The following is a 14,667-nucleotide window of genomic DNA, read 5'->3' as shown; positions in this document are numbered from 1 at the left end:
CTGTAATGGAAGGATTAGCCCCAGAGGCTTCTGCAATGCCTTCAGGGCCTTTCCTCCCTTCTCTTGATAACTCCTTTCTTTTGTACTAATCCTCTTAGCACCGTTGCATTTTTCTCCTGAAAATGCTCTCTGCTTCTCTACCACATGGCCTGCAAATTTTCCAAATCTTTATACTCTGCTTTCCTTTTAAATTCTGGCTTTATGCCATGCCTTTGCATCTATAACATAGCACAGGCTTTTACAAGTAACCATGCAGCTTCCTGAATGCTTTGTTACTTAGAAACTTCTTCCACCAAATATCCTGGGTCAGCACCTTTAAGTTGCACATTCCATAAAACCTTTGGGCATGAACAGAATGTATCAACGTTCCTTGTCTGTTCATAGCAAGGGTGATCTTTGCCCATTTCCAATAAGTCCCTTTTCATTTACATCCGAGACCTCCTTAGAATGGTCTTTACAGTCCCTATTTCCATGAGTATTCCGGTCACCGCCACTTAACCAATCTCTAAGAACTTCCACACTTTCCCTGGTTTTCTTGTCTTCCAAATTCCATCCAGCATCTAGGCTTTTCTAGCCTGTTTCTTCAAATTCTTCCAACCTTTCCTCAACACTCAGTTCCAAAGCTGCTTTCACATTTTCAAGTATTTGTTACAATCAACACCCTATTTCTCTGGTACCATTTTTCTGTATTAGTCTGTTTTTGTCGCTTATAACAAAATACCTGAAACTGGGTAATTTATAAGAAGATGAAATTTATTGCTTACAGTTTCAGAGGCTGGGAAGTTGGAAGTCCAGGGGACACTTATGGTAAGCAACACAGGGGTCTCACATGGTAGAAAATTGTGGAGTAGAGAGAGTGTGATAGCCCCTGATGCCCTCTCCTTTTTAAGCCCTCAAAACCACTCCCATTACCACCACTTTTAATCCATTCACTAGGCATGGTCCTCAGAATCTAAAATCCTCTTCAAGGCCCCATCTTTCAATTACCATAATAGGATTTCCCACCCTCTTAACAGTCACAATGGGGATCAAGCTACTAATACATAAAACTTGGAGGCACAATCCATATCAATCAGGGAAATGCAAATCAAAACCACGCTGAGATATTGTCTCATCCCAGTTAGACTGGCTATTATCAAAAAGATGGAGAATAACAAATGCTGGTGAGGATGTGGAGAAAGGGGAACACTTCAGCACTGTTGGTGGGACTGTAAATTAGTACAGCCATTATGGAAAATGGTATGGAGTTTTCTCAAATAACTACAAATAGAACTACCATATATCCAGCTATCCCACTACTGGGTAATACCTAAAGGAATGGAAACCATCATGTCAAAGGGATACCTACACTTCCATGTTTATTGCAGCTCTGTTTACAGTAGGCAAGAGTTTGAACCAACCTGAAAGTCCAGCAACAGATGACTGGATAAGAAAAATGCGGTATGTATACACAATGGAATATTATTTAGCCATGAAAAAGAATGAAATTCTGTCATTCACAGCAACATGGGCGAAGCTTGGAGAAAATTACGTTAAGTGAAATAAGCCAGGCACAGAAAGAGAAATAGCACATGTCCTCATTCATAAGATGGAGTGAAAGAAAGAAAGTTAGTCTCTAGTTTCTGTGTTTATTTGGAGTTTGTTGACTTCTTGTATGTACAATGTTTTTCACCAAACTTGGGAAGTTTTCAGCCATTATTTCTCCTCCTTTCTTTCCTCTCCTTCTCATGCATGTATTGATGTGATTAATGGACACATTTCTCTTAGGCTCTGTTCATATTTATTCACTTTATTTCTCTCTGTTCTTCAGACTGCATAATCTCTACAAATGTGTCTACGAAATTATTGACTTTTTCTTTTGCCTGCTGCAATCTAATGTGTCCTCACATGGCAGAGAGAAGTTCTCCCAAGTCCCACCCTCATGACCTCATCTAAACCTAATTACCCCCCAAATGCCCCATTGCCAAATACCCTCACATTAGGGGTTAGGGTTTCAACATATAAGTTTTGAGGGGATGCAAATATTCAGTCCATAACAGCAAGTTTCAGTGGCTTTCAGAAGGCCCTGAGGCAGAAAAGCAAAAACACCTGACATGCTCTTGAGGCAGAGCTCTGTTACCATGCATACATATATTTTATTTTATGTATTGTTCCTGCTGGTTAGACTTTCTGTAACCTTTCTAGTTTTTGTCCACTTGGCCTGAATCCTGTGGTGGACGGAAAATAAAAACTCCTAGTTTTAGTGTAGTCGTGTATTTCTTCTGGTATATCCTTAACTTCGTGATTTACAAAGGTAGTTACTGTGTTATTTGTGTCATATATAACTGATGTATTATTATTACGAACTGTGGCTCTTGACATTATCAAGTATTTTGCTGTCTCATTTAAAGCTTTTTGTCCAACTTCAACATTTTCTGATGTCATTGTCACAATCTCTGCTTTCTTATTGTTTTGTTTGTCTGCTCTACCTTTATGTGTCTCTTTATTTTTAGCCATTCTGAATCACTTTGATTCAGGTGTATCTCAATACAGCACAGAGTTGAGTTTTGTTTTCTAAGTCAACCTGAGAATCTTTTTCTTTTACTACATGAGTTTTTATTGACATGTATTGAAATGAGTGACATATTTGGTTCAATAAATATTTTAATGTTGTACTTACTGTGTTTTGTTTTATTTAATATGTTCCTTTCTCTGTTTATGCTGTTTTCTTTGCTCTTTAAAAATTTTTTTGATGTTCAGAAATTATTGAAAATGTGTTCTTGCAGTTAACTTTAATCTTTACTTGTCATTCTCCCTGTGTGTATTTCTGTGTCCAAATTTCCCCTAAAGGACACCAGTCATATTGAATTAGGAGCCACTTCACTCCAGTATGTCCTCATCTTTAAGTAATTCTGCACAATCTATTTCCAAATAAGGTCACACTCTGAGGTACTGGGGCGTAGGACTTGAGCATATGAGTTTGGGGGAAACACAATTCAGCACACAAACACCCCAGCTTTATATCTGCTGTGGTTGCCTCAAACTCTGCCCTTGGATTCTTCAAGCTAGTAAGATTGCGGATTTCAGCCCAAGTTTTAGTGAACTCCGTAAGTAGGACTGTGGGCTCCCCTTGGGCTAAAAGCCATCAAAATGGAAAACTTACACAGTGCTATTATTCTCTTCTGCCAAGTATCAACCCCTCTCCTGCTTTTGCCTTCTTTTGGTTGTTCTCCAGGGCCTTCGAGTAGCTTGTTTTTATATTTTGAGTTGAATTTATGGTTATTTGCAGGAGTGTTGGTCCAAAGAAGTTCTCCTACCATTATTTCATGACCCCCATTTTATATCTTCCTGAGGTTTCTGTTTGCTCCTTTTTGTTTATTTTGTTTTTTGGCTATTCCTGTTCTGAGTTTTTGAATTTGTGATTCTAGGTATTTTGTCATATCTGCAAATGTACAAAAATGTATAACTCGTGTTGGTAGTGTGTATCAATTTCTTTCTGCTTCATTCTGTAGGACAGAATTTTTATTAGCTGAAATGCTTTGATTTTTACTTTATGTTCCCTTTATATAGCGACTTTGGATGCTGTCTGCCATTTCCCATGTCTCTGAATGCCCTATTTTTTCCTGGACCAGCAAAAACAGGCAACGTTAAGATTTTTGATGGTTTACTGTATTTCATAGTTCCAGAGCACCCTCTTCTGTTGATTTAAGAGAACTGTAATTTCTTTATTACTGCACCTTTTTTTTTTAGTAGATTTGTGTTTTTTAATTTTGTTCTACTAGTTACTACTTTTAAATTTTTAAAAATGTACTTAACTTCGTAAGATGCTAATAATGTTTTGTTTTTAGATCTATGTGATGGTTGCAAGCGTGTGTTCACTTTGTGAAAACTCAAGAGTTGTACACTTATCATACATGCATGTTTATATGTGCATATACTTCAAGAAAAAGCTAAAAAATACTTAAATCCATAATTCCCTACTGACTAATAAATGAAATATTATATTTGAGAAAATTACCTTCTGCCTTTCAACTATGCTATGATCTACCTACTATTTTTGTCCATTTTTTACTCTAAAAATTATACTTTGTACATATGCCTAAAAAGTATATTTTATATATACACTTAAAGATATCTTATAGTAACTTGTTTTCAAATCATTTGATGCTTACTGCTCATCTTTTCAAACTGTTTTTATCATTCGTGAATTCTTTATCTTGATTCATCTTGCAAGTACAACATCAAATAATTTTTAATGAAAAATAGCCACAATCAAGGAGAATTCCTCCAAAGTTCATCATTTAAAGAAGCACTACCTTGCATATCTAAGAATGTCTTTCTAATGCTTCATACATTCATACAAGAAAAAAAAATTGCCAGATCACAAGCATTTCCCCTCAAAACTTTTTAGACAATGTTCTCTTATTTTCTGACATCACATACTGTGACAGAATATAAAGCCAGCCTGGTTTTTAAGAATTCCGTTGTCTAATTTTTTGTTGGTGGTGCGTAAAAATATAATTGACTTTTTAATATTAATCTTGTATCCTCTGTCTTTGTGAATTCATTGATTAATTCTAACAGTTTATCTGTTGATTCTTTTGAATTTTCTACTTAATGCAATTGTATCATCTCAATTATGAAAAAAGTCTTTCATAGATTCTATCTGCTGTTACTACTTGGACTCTATTACTATGAAATAGCAAATGCCTTCAAGGGAAAAGCAGATAAATGTGAAATTCACCTCAATGTGTTTCCCTTGTCTCAGGTATAGTAGCCCCTGAAATTCTGCCTTGCTTACACATTCCCCAAATATTTTAAACAGCTAAAAATGACTATTGAACATATTTTAAAGTTGTTTCCAGTAGGAGAATTAATCTGATATAAGCTATTCCATCATGGCTGGACCAGAATGCAGTCTGATTTTTTCTCTTGTTTATAAATTTTATTTTGCACTAATGTGATCACAGGATTCATTCTTTACCCTTAAATTTTAATATTGACCAAGGAATATATAGGGGTTGATTGCTTTCCATTAATTTATTGTTTCACAGGAATCCTTACAATATGCAGTTTCATGTCTTTATTCAGTTTCACCAAATATTATTCAATTTATTTTGTTCATGAGTCAGTGAAAACAGCCACACATCAAGAAGCACTCCCTCATAGTCCCACCAGTCAAGCCGACATCTCCCTGTGTTGTCCATCCTTGGATAAAGGATCTCTCTTCTTTCGGATCAGACCCACCTCTTCCCTTGTGAATTACCCACTTGATCTCCTGTGTCATCAGTTCACTCCTTGCTGCTCGACCACCATCAGCAAACAAACACGCTCTGGTATCTCCCGTTAAAAGAAACGAAATCTCCCTTCACTGTGTCTGCTCCAGTCTCCATCTCATGTTTGTTCTCTGTTAGAGTAAAACTTACCAAGAAAATTCCCTTTATTCTTTTACTTTCTTCATTCTCTCCTCAGCTCCCTCCATCTGACTTCCCTCCGCACTATAATTCCATTGGAACTTCTCTGGTCGAAGCTGCCGATGGCCTCTATTTGTCCAATACTCTCATTACTCGTATGTCTCACTCAACCTCTCAAAGCATTTGAAACACACATTCTTCTTTCGGCTCCTGTGACCATACATTTGCCAGTCTTTTCTCCTATCTCCACATCTTTTTTCTATACATAGTATGTCTCTAGGGGATCTAATCTATTCCCTTGACTTAAATATCACTTATATGCTAATGACTCCCAAATATATACATTTTCAGCTCTGTTGATTCCCGAGAGATGGGTTTGTCTATCTAGTGGTTCATTTAACATATGCACATGGATGTCTGATAGCGAAAGCTGAGACTCCATTCCCTCTCTTCAAATCTGTTCTTGTTTGCCCCCCATTTCAGTAAATAATCTCATCATATACTCAGTCACTCTACTAAAAACATAGGAGTCATCTGTGATCCCTCTCTCTCCTTCAATTCCTATTTTCCATCTTTCTGTAAGTTTTGTCAGATGCACTTGTAAAACATATGCCCTCAAATTCCACGTCTATTTTGCCTGCTACCATTGAAGTTCAAGTCACCATAATCTCTCACAATTACTAGCTTTCTCGGTGGGCTCTGTGAGTCCATTGTCCTCCCCAATACAGCAGCAAGAACTACCCCTTTAAAATGTCATGTCATGTCAATAAATCCTCCACACAGCAGCAAGAACTACCCCTTTAAAATGTCATGTCATGTCATCCTCCTACCTAAACCCATCAGGGGCTGCCTAGGAACAAACTCCAAGTTCTTGACCATGGTCTACAATTTGTACATGCTCTGGCTTCTGCCAACCACTCTGATCACATTGTTTATTTTCTCCTCTTCTTATTACACTCCCCTCTGGCATTCTCTGTTCTTCAAAACTCATTCTTACTTCAGGGTCTTTGTGCTTGGCAGTTTCCTCTGCTGGAAACGCTCTTTAGCTTTTTCCATGATGGACTTTCTTTCATTAACCAGGTCTCATCTCACATGCTATCTGCCTTCCCTGAACCCTCCCCTCCACTCCCTGCCACACTCTGTATCATCAGGAAGGGCTGGGTTATGCTATCACAACAAATTGCAGTGGCTTAAAACAATGAAGGTTTATTTCTTGCTCATTCTCCATGTGGCAGGCTGGCTGAGGAACCCGATCCATGCTTTCCTGACCCCAGGCTGATGGAGCAGCAGCTACCTGGAACAGTGTCAGTCACCATGTCAGAGGGAAAGAGGGCTCTGGAGGGCCGTGCAATGGCAACCAGTGCTTGGCCTGGAAAGAACGTGTCAATTCTCCTCACAATTCATTGGCCAGAACTGGTTACATGTCCCTGCCCCATCACAGAAAGCCAGAAAGAACAATCCCATCGGTGCCCAAAGGCATGTAGCCGTAATAGCTATCACACTCATTACATCATTTAGTTCACACGGTTTTTCTAATTTGAAGGATAATGAATCTCTGTGTATGCATCACCCAGGTTAAGAAATAAAATAATTCCAATACCTGAGAAGGCCCTCCTTAATGTGTCCTTCTTTCCCAAGGAGCTAACCGCTGTCCTAACTTTTGGGTTAATAATACCCACACTTTCATTTATAGTTTTACCCTCTAAGCATGCATCCTTGCTCAGTTTCAGCTATTTTGGACTTATATAAATGGCTGTATGCATTTTGACTTGCTACTTTCAATAAATGCAATGTTTGTAAGGTTTATCTATATTAATGAATATAGCTATTATTTAAATGTATCTGTTTTAATGCTGAGGTATATTTGTGTTGTTCCCAGTTTTAGGCTTTTATAAATGATGTTTCTATAAATATTCCAGTATTCCTATATCTGATGGGAGTGAAGTTGATGAATTATGTGCATATTCATCCTTATTAGATAATGTGAAATTGTTTTCAAAAGTGGTTGTAAAACCCATACTCCCAAGAGTATTAGTTCCAGTTGCTACATGTCTTTACCAACACTTGGAATTGTCGTACTTTTTAAGTTGTGCCGATCTGGTGGGTGTGTGATGGTCTCATTTTGTTTTTGCTTTGATAACTAATGAGATTGACCACATTTTCATATGTTTTTTATTTCTTTATTTAGGGTGATCAGTGTACACTTGTTGCCACAGTATGATTATTAAAATGGTCTCCTTCCATTTTCTTAAATGCCTCAGTATGAACAATAAATCATGAGGCACCCTATTCTAGGAAATTTCCTTCTTGCTCTTTAGGATTAAGGATGATACTCATGTGCTCAAACAGCTCTGAGGGAAGAAGAAAAAAGTTGGATAGATACAGAGGATTGAGTGAAAAACAAATGAGAGGGTGTCTTAGTCCATTTTGTGTTGCTGTAACAGAATACCTGGGACTGGGTAATTTACAAAAAAACCCGACATTTATTGCTTACAGTTTTTGAGGCCGGGAAGTCCAAAGTCCATCTGGTGGTGGTGATAGTGACCTGGGGGTCTCACGTTGCAAGCCAATGGAAGAAGAGAGAAGAGAGGAGGAGAGACGGACTCTCCTCTTCTTTTAAAGCCCTCAGAACCACAACTCTGACCACCATTTTTAATCCATTCACTGCTGCAGGGTCCTACAATCTAATCACCTCTTCAAGGCTCCACCTTTCAATTACCATAATAGGATTTCCCACCCTCTCAACAGTCACAGTGGGGGCAAAGTTTCTAACACATAAAACTTGGGGGACACAATTCAAGCTGCAGTGAGTTTTGGGGGACATAATTCAATCCACTAACAGAAGGAAATGAAACTTATTAACTGTGATTACTCAGTCTGACTCAGGGTGACCATTTCCAGAATAATGTGTGATGGCGCCTTCTAATGCGTACAAGCAGATGGATTTGAGCAATGAAACCCAGAAGCCAAACTGAAAGAATTTGTTTACTTACTTCTCAGAAATGACTCAGGTCACAATCATTATTTGAAAGCTACTCACAATGTCTACCGCAACCACTCACTTCCCTTTCAGTCTATATTAACTGTTAAAAACTGCCATATGAAAACAAAAAGTACTTTTCTTACCTTGAGATCATTTTGTGAAATTCCTTATTTTTATTTTAAAGATTCGGTTGTAATTTTACTGTTAAACCACTTCCACATTATACTCAATGCTTCATTCTCCCCCTCCACCAAAAGGGAAAATCAAATAAGTAAGCATTTGTAATTTCTACTGAAAGGTACTTTGCACTTGTTAAAATGCTTTATAATGGTTCTGACCTTCTCCCTCAAAGAAACGCTAGAAAGTATTGCTTCCCCAGCACAGGTGAAGCAGGTGAGGCCCATCGAGGCGGACGGTGCCCAGTCATTGGAAGGGAGGCATGGTGGCTGCCCCAGAGCTTTTGAGTCTATGGCTTAGCTCAGCAAAGCACATTTCCTTCCTAATAGGAGCAAATGGGATTAAGTGTACACATTCGTGCTGGGAACCAAATGCCAAATTATTTCTTGCTCAATATCCTTCTGCCATAATTTCCAATATGCGGTATTTCTACTTTCCAAGTTCTACTCACTTCTAATCCCTTGAATAAAATTCTAAGACAAACATAACAAATGTTATTTTTTCCTATTTATAAAGCTCCCTAGTAGCTGGATTTTCTTTTAAATCTTATCAAATACTAAAGTAAATAAAAACAAAACAGAACAAATATCCCACCTTTGGAAAGAGATCAAAAATGGGAAGTTTTAGTTCTGTTCCGAGAGTTATATGTGACTACCAGACAGGGATTTATTAAACATATTTGGCTAATACAATGATAGCCAAATATGATAAATGATAATGTGTGATTTAAATGAAAAGTGTTTTCTGCAAAGGATGCTCTAATTCACCGCTTACCAGATTAGATCCCCTACTAAAGTGGGTAAGGTCCTCCACCAGGGTTTTAGGTCTAGGTGTCATCTTTCTTTCTGACCCCACTCAACTCTTCAGATTGCTAATAATTCATATTTAGAGCACTCAGTAGCAAGAGGATCATGAGTCCACTTGGTCAGAGCACTCCTTCCCCAAAGTATGTGTTGTGAAGACCTCTCGGCTGCACTGTCCAATGTGGTAGCTACCAGCCACATGCAGCTTTGAATTTTAATTGAAACTAACTAAAATTTAAAAGTGCATTGCTCACAGCAAAAGAAACAATTAACAGTGTTAAAAGACAACCAACAGAGTGGGAGAAAATATTTGCAAAATATACATCTGACAAAGGATTAATATGCAGAATATACAAGGAACTCAAACAACTTTACAAGAAAAAAACAAGCAACCCAATTAAAAAATGGGCAAAAGAGCTAAGTAGGCATTTCTCTAAGGAAGATATACAAATGGCCAACAGACATATGAAAAAATGCTCAACATCACTCAGCATCCGGGAAATGCAAATCAAAACCACACTGAGATACCATCTCACCCCAGTTAGGATGGCTAAAATCCAAAAGACTCTGAACGATAAATGCTGGCGAGGTTGCAGAGAAAAAGGAACTCTCATACATTGTTGGTGGGACTGCAAAATGGTGCAGCCTCTATGGAAAATGGTGTGGAGGTTCCTCAAACAATTGCAGATAGATCTACCATATGACCCAGCTATCCCACTGCTGGGAATATACCCAGAGGAACGGAAATCATCAAGTCGAAGGTATACCTGTTCCCCAATGTTCATTGCAGCACTCTTTACAATAGCCAAGAGTTGGAACCAGCCCAAATGTCCATCATCGGATGATTGGATATGGAAAATGTGGTACATCTACACAGTGGAATACTACTCAGCTATAAAAAAGAATGAAATACTGCCATTTGCAACGACATGGATGGACCTTGAGAGAATTATATTAAGTGAAACAAGTCAAGCACAGAAAGAGAAATACCACATGTTCTCACTTATTGGTGGGAGCTATAAATAAATTCACACACACACACAAAAAAAACCGGGGGGGGGGAGAGAAGACATAACAATTACAATTCCTTGAAGTTGACATGACAAGCGAAAGGAAAGAACATTGTTGGGTGGGAGTGGGGAGAGGGAGGAGGGAGGGAGGTTTTGGTAATGGGCCACAATAATCAACCACATTGTATATCGACAAAATAAAATTTAAAAAATTAAAATAAAAAAAATAAAAGTGCATTGCTCAGTTGCACTGGCAATATTTCAAATAAGTGCTCAGTAGACACATATGGCCTGAGGCTACCATACTGGATAATGCAAATATAAGACATTTCCATCATGGCATACAGTTCTACTTTTCGTCAGGCTGCTCTTCATCGGGGCCCAGATGCCCCTTGTTTGTCTCCACATTCCTCCACCTTCACAGGAGGTCTCTTCCAGCTTAAAATTTCAGAAGTGTATTAGGGAAGGAAAACATTTGGGCAGTGACTTTTAGAACAAGGTGACAAGAAAGCCAAACTCACAAGTGCAATCTATGTAGTTCTGTTTAGCTTTATTTAGCTCCTAATCCCTCAGGTCACACAGCTGCCTTTTGCCAGCTAGTTTCACAAATATGTGTCCCTGGTTACAGGTAAGTGTGGGAAACATTCCTCATCCTCCCACTCCCCATATGCCCTGCCCTCCAGGCACTCAATACTCCTGGACGTTCCCCAGGCTGGACTGGTTCTTGCATTTCTCTTCCCAGCCAAACCCTCCACATCTATGGCTGACTTCTCTCTGGATTAGAAGCTGTTTATGTACTTAACAGAGCAGAAAGAAAACTTGCCATTTCTGAAGAAGTGAGGCAGTAAATGTACAGGGTAGAACAAGATTAGGCAGGATCAAAGGCAGAAGCAGGATGCTCATAACAAAGAGTTTAAAATTATAACCATAATTGTTCATTCACTTGGAATTTACTGGCTGTCAGCACACTGTGGGTGTAAATTTTAAGGCCTCTGGATGAATGATCTCTCTTCATTCTTCCTGCCTCTCATCTGATGACATCTCTTGCAAAGCTCAATGTCATCATTAACACATAAGAAAGAATAGAACACTGATGAATTAATTTGCTTGGATGCAAGTATCTGGCCACCTCTTTCATCCACAAATCTGGAAATAAGTAAATATATATTTTACATAAGACAAGTATGAGAAATGTATATTTTATATAAAACAAGCAAGAACACAGAGTTAAGCATATGGAATATCAGTCCTTAGTCACTGTGTTGGGTTCTCCAGAGAAACAGATATATATTATACACACACACACACACACACAATGTAACATATATGATATACACACACATATATACATACATATATAGATATGTGTGTGAGTATATATAGAGATATTTATTTTAAGGAATTGGCTCAAGTGATTGTGATGGTTGGGGGGGGCCGGCAGGCTAGAAGTTCTGGCAAGAGTGGATGCTGTGGTCTCGAGTCTTTTTTCTTAAGACCTTCAACTGATTGGATGAGGCCTGCCCACACAATGGAGGGTAATGTGTTTTACTTGAAGTCTACTAATTTAAATATTAATTACATCTAAAAGAAAAATCTTCACAGCAACATCTAGACTGGTTTTTAACTAAACAACTGAGCACAAGAACCTAGCCAAATTGACATCAAATTAATCATCACAGTCACTAAACATCTAATTAATATGATGGGTGGCTGTATGAGTCTACTCGGGTTGCCGTAATAAAGTACCACAGACTGGTTGGCTTAAACAAAAAGAAAATTATTTTCTCACAATTCTGCTGCCTGAAAGTCTGAGATCAAGTTGTCAGCAGGGTGGTTTCTTCTGAGGCCTCTCTCCCTGGCTTGCAGATGCCTGCCTTATCTAGCCAACCTCACACGGTTTTCCTCTGTGTATGTCTGTGTCCTAATCTCCTTTTCTTATAAAAACACCAGTCATGTTGGATTAGGGCCCATGCTAATGATCTCATTTTAACTTAATTTCCTCTTTAAAAACCCTATCTCCAAATACAGTTACATTCTGAGATACTAGGGGTTAAAATGTCCACATTTAAATTTTCAGGGGGACAAAATTTAGCTAATAACAGTGAGAAAACACAGACAATTCAGGGGTGGTGGATATGCACTGTGCAGAGAATGCTAAGTTCAACGTGATCATTTGCGAGTGATCTGGGTGGATCTGGAAGTGGACGATCAGCCTGCTTTGACAGATGGATTACATTCTGTATGGTAGGCTTTAATACTGTCTTCACATTTAAAGTAAAAGTGTTTATATGCCCAACTATTAGGCCGAAAAAAAAAAAAAAAAAAAATCTGTGCTATCAGATAGAGAAACAATTGACTATCCCAACATGCAGGACAGGCAAGGCTCCATAAGAGTATTGTCTGCAGATTCAGCAGCCTCACTGCATGTTACTCAGCCATTGCAAGGAATGGCTGTGCGATGTACTGGTACAGCAGACCACAATTTTTATCCATTCAATAGTTGGTGCACATTTGGGTTGTTTCCACATTTTGGCTGTAATGAATAATGCTGCTATGAGTACTTATGTACAAGTTTTTTTGGAGGATGTGTGTTATCATTTCTCTTGAGTTACACTGAGAAGTGAAATTTCCAGGTCATATGACCACTTGAAGCTTTTGAGGAAGTGTCAAACTATTTTCCAAAGTGGTTGTCCCATTTTACCACCAGTAATGTACCAGGGTTCCAATTTCTCCACATCTTCGCCAACACTTGCTACCTGTCTCGTCATTCCAGCCATCCTAATAGGTGTGAACCACATTTTATCTACCTCTTCCCCAGTTGTTGGACATTTGTGTTGTTTCCACCTTTTTACTATTATGAATAATATGATGAATAATACTATAAACATCTGTGTATAAGGTTTTTATGAACACACATTCTTAATTGTCTCAGGTACATATCTAAGAGTGAAATTGATGGGTCATGTGGTAATTGTTTTTTATTTTTGAGGAACTGCTAAGCTGTTTTTTACAGTGGCTGCACCATTTTACACTCCTGCCAGCAAAGTACGATTCTGCACACCCTCACCAACAGAGTCAATCCAAAATAATACGCAAATTTTCTTTGACTCCCATTTCATGTTTTTTGCCTTTATTTTGAAATTTAAATAACAGAGATAAGCAAAGAAACCAATACACATTTTTATACTTACTACCCAGAATTCACCAATGTTAACACTTAGCTTTTTTGGCTTCATGTATTTTAAAATAAAATAAATAGAACATAACAGGTAAAAAGTCCAACCCTCTTTTTTCCCTTCACCACATCCATCACACAGTCCCTTCTCCAGAGACAATCTTATCAGAAATTTGGCATTTATCTTCTAGACTATATTTTTATTAGCATTGATACATATTATAAAAATATAACATTTCTTTACATGTTTTTAAACTTTCAGTATATGCTATCATACTGTTATCATTCTGCAACTTGCCTTTAAAAGCAGCTTTGTTAAGGTATAACATACACAATGTTAAACTGCACATATGTAATGTATACAATTTGATGAGTTTGGGCATATGCCTACACTGTGAAACCATCACCATAATCAAGTTAATAGATATATCACCTCCAAAACTTTCTTAATGTCCTTTTCTTTTGGGTTTTGTGTGTTTGTATGCGGTAAGAAGACTTAACATGAGATCTACTGTCTTAAAATTTTAAGTGCATATTATAGTATTGCTGACTACGTACTATGCCCTACACATCTCTGCAACTAATTCATCTTGCTATAAAACTTTATACTAATTAAAAAACTCCCCATTTCCACCCCCACTGAAAATTACCTTTTTAAATAAACACTACTTTTTAAAAATCTATCCAGTGACGTGCTGGAAAATATTTAATTAACAACTAGCTCTTGCCATGGGGGTAAGGGGGTGATTTGTAGCTTTTGCCAATTTCTATGACTTATCCTAAACTACAGTCGTAATGCCAACCAGCCTGCAAAACTCCTGAAGTTTTAACACACAGCTCTCATGAGCTAGCTCCAGCTTACCATGTGGGTATGTAGATCTGGGTTTTGCTTTTGTTTTTCATTTTAATCTTAAAACTGTGTCAAAATATTCTTATCCATTACCCGATTGATGGACACCTAGACTCCCTCTAGGTCTTCACTGTTATAAAACAGTGCTACAGTAAACACTCTTCTACCTATCTCTTGTGCACACGTGCAGGAGTTTATGGAGAATAGGGTATGTTCATCATCCACTTTCCTAGATGTGGAAAAATTGCTCTCCAAAGTAGCTGCCCCAGTCCCTTG

Source organism: Cynocephalus volans, chromosome 6 (assembly GCF_027409185.1).
Source record: "Cynocephalus volans isolate mCynVol1 chromosome 6, mCynVol1.pri, whole genome shotgun sequence".
Lineage (NCBI taxonomy): Eukaryota > Metazoa > Chordata > Mammalia > Dermoptera > Cynocephalidae > Cynocephalus > Cynocephalus volans.
The sequence above is the reverse complement of the archived record's forward strand: the minus strand, read 5'-3'. Positions refer to the sequence as shown.